General features: G+C 37.5%; 1 long non-coding RNA gene across 1 annotated transcript; it reads left to right on the top strand.

Moving 5' to 3' along the window:
* The first annotated feature begins 2,403 nt into the window (after window positions 1-2,403).
* LOC121950773 (uncharacterized) lies at window positions 2,404-5,014 on the top strand. The gene is made up of 3 exons (XR_006106341.2): window positions 2,404-2,528; window positions 3,248-3,681; window positions 3,823-5,014. It is a non-coding gene; the product is annotated as an uncharacterized LOC121950773 (long non-coding RNA).
* The last annotated feature ends 2,770 nt before the right edge of the window (window positions 5,015-7,784 follow it).

The following is a 7,784-nucleotide window of genomic DNA, read 5'->3' as shown; positions in this document are numbered from 1 at the left end:
GTGACTTATGAATGTTCGTAAAAAAAATAACAACAAGAAAAAAAACACTTTATCTTGAAGTACAGTGAATTTTTGGCACAAAGCTTTTATCTTCTTTTTATTCTTGCACTGTTTTACATTTATTATTGTTGTAAGCCATTATGTTGTTTACATTTTGTGAGATCAAATTGAACATGTGATTATTTATCTAATATGATGCCCTTGAACGAAAGACTAAGGAGAAATCTGAGCATTGTGACTGGACTAGTTAGGAACCATTGTTTTATAATACATTCATAACAAACACTAAAATTGTGAATGACAATTGGCTGAGTAAACTGGTGTGCCTCCCTGACAAGAGACCAAGACTGATAGACCTGAATGTAACTTTTCTTTATCGCACATCTTCAATCTGAGACAATCTGACATCACATCTGAGTGCTAGATATATCACTCCCAGTTGTTTCTATGTTTCAGCTCCCAAATAACATAATTCATCACATTTGTAACATAACCCAGTCAAAGTTTTGGATTCACAACTCTAACCTCTATGTAGCCTCCTTTTAGTAGCTTTCATATTTATAAGCTTAGCTCTCTTTCAGTGTCAAATTGCTTTTTAGATTCCAGTCTTCAACTAATGTTATGTTTGACCTCCATAAATTATTATCATTAAGATGATATAAATACGAAGCTACAGTAAGACAAACTGAAGACCACAAATGTGAGGTTCACAAAAGATCTAAAAAAGAAACTCCCATGCTTGAAACAGACGTGCAAAGATAGAAACCAATGTGAACAGTAGCATGAGTTTCACTTAAAGCAGGCTTTAAGGAAATAGACCCATACTGAAAGACAGTTCCTGGTTTTAGTATGTTTTTAGGTTTTGTTGTACTTACTTTTGCACAATAAGATTATTTTATTGTTACTCAATTAGATTGATATCAATCTTGAAAACAAAGCATTTTAACACAAATTTCTAATATTCCTAAACTTTCATTTTTCTTTAACAATAGCATTAAAAGTGACTGAACAATACTCTCTGTCCCCTGCCTTTCCAGTCTCTATGCAATAAAGTAGAAATAAAATAAAAATTATTGTATAAGGGTTAGAGGGCTATGACACTTAAGATAATCAAAAGCCCACAAGAAGGCACACAATATGAAGGAATGTAGGAATAAGTAGCCCTATTTGCTGGATAAACAATGTTTTGATATGCCTTGTTATCACAGCAAATTCTAAAACTCAGAAAAACAAAGACCAAGACCTTTTTTTCACTTCCTGTCTTGTTGAATGCAGCCTGAAAGCCATCTGCTATTCCCTTATTAAGCGCAGTTTTGTTATGACGAAGTAGTAAAATCTGGTATATCGATAAGGCTCTCTGACGTTCCTGGATCTCTTCCTCCATTTATTGTTCTTCCTCAGTCACCTGTCAGGTTAAAATATAGATTTGTGAGTGCAAACACACAAAGTGAACCTATAACCAAGACATATAAAAACATCCATGAACGCCTTCTGAATGTGCACCATTTCTCTGATTATTCATCTGCACTTTTGATTAGCTTTGTATAGATTGTCATCATTATTATGAAAGCAGATGCAGAGCTGATCGGTCGACTCAAGAATGAGTTTGGACAACGCCCTGTTGTGTCAAACGTTGTTTTTGGCTTCCTCCTGGCTGGTGTGGAAAAGATGCTGGAGGTGGCATTCGCTTGCCCTTGTAACCCCACATGGAACGGCATGTTTGTGATTCCATTTTTCTTAATCCCTGCAGTCACAGCTACTGTGCTAATGCCGATGATTCACGGATATAGCGGGTATAAAAATGTTTTGTGTGGCCTCTTTCATCCCATAGTGTGGCTGGCCCTGATGTTGCTCAATGGCCAGTACATGGTCTGTGCAAAGACAGACCGGCCAGGCACATTTGTCACTGATAAAAAATCATATCTGAAATGGTGTACTCCCATCAACACGACCATTTCAGAAGAACTACTAAATCGCTCACACAGGTTTTATATCATGTCTCAAGTAAAAACAAAAGATGGCTTTTGTTTTTGCAAATATCAGTAACTGAACACCAGTTTCCCACAAAATATGGCTGTTTATATCACAGTGTCTGACTGAGTGGTGTCTGACTGAAATCTAGGGGTTCGGAAATGCTATACTCACAGTTTTGCTCCTGCTACTCATTGTATCATCGTATGTACAAGAAGAAGCAGCAGAGAAACTGGAGAAGAGGCCACTGATACGGCATCTATTCCTCTTAATTAATCGACAAAGGTCCAGACAGTAAAAGTGTGGAGGACACTGAGCACTGTTTTGTATTGTTGCATGAACATTAAAATGTCTTAGTGTGCAAGCAGATCTATTGGTGAAATTCAGTGCTGCACTAGGCAAAAAGACAAAAGGAAACGCCCATGCTTGAAACGTGTGTAGAGATTGAAAACTAAAGTACAAGTGTAAAAGAGGAAGTAGTTGAAGGACTTTCACTTACTTCAAGTAGGCTTCAAGAAGAACATTTTTCTCAAGGTATTCTCAGGAAAACTCTTAAGGTAGGTAAAACTTTAATCCTAATATACATTTCATTAAGTCTAGGTTTTATATTACAATGTGTGCTTCTTTCCTAAGGGTATTTTATTGTTTCCAGATGACAACTCTTATTACTCCAGAAAATAAAACCTTTGTTTGATTATAGCATTAAAAAGTGAAAAAGGGTAATATATTTTATTATTCAAAATGAAAAAAAAAGTTTTTAATAACAATGAAGGATGATTTTTAAAAAAATATTTTTAAATATTAAAAAAGAGCTGTGCTGTGTAATTTTGTGATGCAAAAACTGGTCCTGTTTGTAAGCTATTAAATAGGTGAACCTATGAACAAAAAATCAAACCAGTAAAACCAATGCATTAAAGGTCCAGTGTGTAGGATTTAGTGGCATCTAGCAATGAGGTTGCACAACTGAAACTTCTCCCAAGTTGGCGGCAGATGCAAAAATGCAAAAGACCCTATCTAGAGATAGTGTTTGATTTATCCACTCTGGGCCACTGTAGAAACAACATGGCAGACACAGCGGAAGAGGACCTGCTTCGTATGTAGATAGAAATGGCTCATTGTAAGATAATGAAACACAACAGTTCTTATTTTGAGGTGATTATAAACTAATGGATATTTCATTCCATTTCTGACAATATATGCCTGTAAATCCTACACACTCAACCTTTTCCTCTTTGATGTTTTCTCTCACTTTAAATCTGTATTTTTCTCTTTGTAGAATTCATTATGTCAGCCTTCATTGAGAAGTTCGTAGAAAGCAGTGTTACGACAAATTTGACAGCTTGCTTCATCCTGGCTCTTCTGGAGAAGATTATGGAGATGGAGTTTGCCTGTCCCTGTGATCCTAAATGGAACGCCTGGGTTACAGCTGGGTTTTTTGGAGTTCCTGCCATTCTGGTATTTCTCCTGGTTTTGTTGATCCATGTCAAGCGAGAAGAAAGTTCTTTAAAAACTTTGTCCAGCATTCTCCCGGCCTACTTATGGGTGGATTTTCTTTTTCTTAATGGTGAATACTTTGTTTGTGGAAACACAGACTGGCCTGGCAAATATGTTTCTGTTGATAAAAGTTATCTGAAGTGGTGTTCACCAACTAACACAACAAGGTTCTCCGAACTGCTGAACCAGTCGCATGACTTTTACATTTTGTCCCAGGTAAGAGAAATATACTTTTTTGTATCTGAAACTGATATATAGGATGAGAGCTTTAGTATCATCTTTAACCTGACTGGTTACTTGACAGTGCTGATGAACATCTTGTCTAACTAATTTTTTTATTAATTGTTCACTCTTTAGAACATCGGAATCGTGATGCTCATCATTTTTGTCGCACTTGTCCTTGTGCTTGTCATAAAGGCGTACAAACAATGCGGATGACACAGAAAACAATCACCGAAAGAGGAGGACCAGGAACGTTAAGTATAAAGGATGTTCAAGTATTTGAGTATTAGAAGAGCTTTGTTATGCACATTAGTGCATATTAACATGTTAATCCTTCAATCTTCAGTTTTTGCCCAATTTTTCTGTCTCTAGTATACACAACTCCAGTAGGATGATACTGTAATGATGCTACGTGTCTGTTGGATGTATAAGAAGGCAAGTGTTTGTTAATATGATGACAAAGTGATAATGCGTCAGGGATGTGTCTGTTGGCTACCTTGTTTTGGAGTTTGTCTATCCTCTAATGGCAAAACAATCAGCAGAAATACTCCTTCAGGAACAAACGATGTACTTGAAGAAAGTTATTTTACAAAGAAATACAAATGGAATGTGTATCATTTAAATATCTACTCAAATATGTCATAATTGTGTTGTTCAAAAAGTCATTTATTTGTAAAACATTTCAGTAGTGCTTGGCATGTATTTTTTTTTGTTTGTTATTACTTTAGCTGTTACAACAAATAGACAAAAACTTACCATGGAATTGTAAAGGTAATGAATAATCATAATCAACAAAAATGTAAAGATAAAATTGATAAAACCTGTATTTCTCATCCATCATTTCAATGTCTTGAATGAAGCTAAATCCTTTCAATCTGTTTGTCTTTCATTATCTATGTTATTTCTATGTAAAATGGATATGACACTTCTGTGCATATTATATTATTGAAAAATATTGAAGAAAATAGAGAAATATAAACCGTATATTTGTATTAAAAGAAAAAAAAGATATGTATCTATAGACTATCTACACAATATACAATATATATGAATGCATCATAATACACTTTAATATATTAGGATAAAAGTACTGACACGCTATATACTAGAAAAATGTTAACATATTCTATGAACATAAATACTATTCATAATTGTGAAATTGTTAAATTTTTGGCTTCAAGTATGCAGTGAGGTGGAGTCTTCTATGGAAGACTTATAATGTCTAAAATTACAAACAAATCAAACATGGAACAACAATGTGTCACATGTATTTCCTTTTCATGCATTTGCTGTGTCATAATGAAATAAATAAACTTATGACAATTGATTACCTGTTTGTCTGTAATACCTGATGGAGTTGTTTCTACTTAATGCAGTATTTTATCTCTCAGCTTTTAGGAAATACATTTAGTTCCTTAACAATAAACCAAAGAGCACTTTTTATCTAAAAGCTCTAAATCATTATATCAAGATCATGTGGATTACTTGTTTATCCACATCCATAAGCCATAACTCATACATTTCTAATTTATGATCTATTAAGAAGTGAAACTGCCTGCTCTGTACGTTGGGGTGTTATCCTCTGACTTCTGTATGCTCACTGTGACGTCCTAAGCTCTTACGCCAACAACAACACTTTCTCATTTCTCTGTTGTTTCCCCTCTTTGGGGCGCCACACAACACAGCTTTGATACTGTTATTGTTGCAGTTCCATTTTCATTTTTTACAAGCCAATGCAACATACTTTCACATCATTTTAATTCACTGAAGTCTTTTATAAGATACTAACTTTGTTTTTCAGACATAGGTCATGCGCTAACCATTCATATTTATCCATTTATTGTAAAGAACATCTATCAATGAGAGAGATGACTTTATAAGAGATGTAGATCCCTCCATTACAAAGAAAGGAGGAGCCACTTTATTGCTGCAGACAAAGATTATTTGTAATTTTTCCTGTGTCTGGGTTGTAATTATTTAAAAACGGGATCTTCTGCAGTCCCTGTCGCATTGTTGCCGACACATATGTGAATGTTTCAATCACTCTATACTGTCTTTTTTTATTCCTGAGAGATATATTTAAACTGAGAGAAGGAAAAAATAAATCAGAGTTTGGTTCTATTTTACGACACGTTAGTTTGAGGTCTTGGAACTAAATATAATAAAAAAGATTAGCACATGGGGGCGGAGCCAGGGGTTCTGAATAGAGTAGACATGTGTTAGGGGAGCTCCATCTCGACTTCACCATTTGCCTCGTGCATAAAACATTTAATCATTATTTCATGAGCCAGAAGTGAACTACAACATTTTAGTTAAGATGACGAAAACCGGTAAAGGAAAGAAGCAAGAAAAATGTCCCGGTGAGGATGACTCTGGCGACCACGGAGCCATGCTAACAGACGCATGTGAAGCTAACTCCAACGTAGCTAGCTCCCCGGCTCCTTCTACCATTGAAGACATCCTGACAGCCATAAAAACGCTGGACAGCAAGGTCCACATGAGGTTCGCTGAGCTCAACGGAGTCATCTCGGATTTTAAAGCTGCTCTAACCGAAGTAAACGAGCGGGTGTCAAATACCGAGGCCGCCACCGAGTCACACGAGAGGCGACTAGAGGGGCTGGAGAAGCGATGTGACACATTAGCGTCTCAGTACAAGCAGCAGCAAGCCAAGCTAGATGATCTTGAAGCTCGCTCCCGCAGGCAGAATATTCGTGTCATCAGAATCAAGGAGAAGACAGAAAATGGCCAGCCTACAGAGTTTGTATCTAAGCTGCTTCCTATACTGCTCGGAGAGGAGCATTTCAACCTTCCAATAGAAGTAGACCGGGCACACCGCAGCTTGGCTCCGGCTACAGACGGCAAGGCGAGAGCCATCATCGCCAGGATACACTATTACCAGGTGAAAGAGCTCGTGCTGCGGCTCGCAAGAGAGAAAGCTCCTCTACGATATGATGGGCGCCCGGTGTACATCTTTCCGGATTTCACTTCAGCCACAATGAAGAAGCGACAGGCATTCCAAGCTATCAGGGAGAAGTGCAGGGCTAAGTCGATCCGGTGTGGATTCCGGCATCCAGCGCGGTTCATGGTCACGGTAAACAACAACACTGCCACGTTTACCACCCCGGCCGAAGCTGAAGAGTTCCTGAGGCGCGAGGCTGAGGGATGGGACGCTGCCGCCAGCGCTACTGTAAGCCGGGGGGCAGACTGATATCCTGGACACATTATATGATAAATGCTGCGGTACTAAAGGATGACGTAAGTTATGTTGTTTAACAAAGACTGCCAGTTCATAAGATATGCTCATGTTCAGTATGCGTGAGGACTATTAAGTTTTATTGTTTTCTCAATACTTGTCTGTGAAGTGAGGTGCCTGTTTTCCCAAGGCTGGAGGAAGATGGATAGTTATACTGCTAGTCTGGACCACCAGCAGGTTCCCAAGTCTAGTTTTAACTTTAAGTTAGGGGTATGGAAGTACTACTCCTGTGTTCACACGGAAGGGTTTTGTGTTTGTTATGGGGTGATGACTCAGCACATCTGTCTGTTTGAATTAATTGAATATGCCTTATCACAGTCATGGAAAATGTTTTCATTTTTATATATACAGTAGATACTCAGTATGTTAGCTGATTCTCATGGATGCAGCAATGGTAAAATTAAAATAACTAGCTGGAATGTAAGAGGGATGAACAGCCCACTGAAAAGGGGAAAGGTGTATGCTCATTTACGAGCACTTAAATCAGACATATATTTTCTCCAGGAGACACACATTAAAAAAACAGCAGAAAATATACTATGTCCCTCATGGGCTTCTCAGGTCTATCAATCCAACTTCAGTACAAAAGCTAGGGGCGTTGCAATTATGATAAGTAAAAATATACCATTTATCCATTCTCAAACAATTTCGGACCATAGGGGCAGGTATGTGATAGTTTGTGGGACTCTGAACTCCACGCCATTAATTCTAGTAAATGTTTACGGGCCCAATTTCGATGACCCAATTTTCTTTCAGAACCTTTACAATACCCTGCCAAATCTGTCAGATTCAAATGTAATCATGGGTGGGGATTTCAACTACGTCTTAGACCCTGTTCTCGATC

The sequence above is a fragment of the Plectropomus leopardus genome, chromosome 7 (genome assembly GCF_026936395.1).
Source record: "Plectropomus leopardus strain MGB_pleo_1.0 chromosome 7, ASM2693639v1, whole genome shotgun sequence".
NCBI lineage: Eukaryota > Metazoa > Chordata > Actinopteri > Perciformes > Serranidae > Plectropomus > Plectropomus leopardus.
Note: the sequence above shows the minus strand (reverse complement) of the source record. Positions and strands in the feature narration are given on the sequence as shown.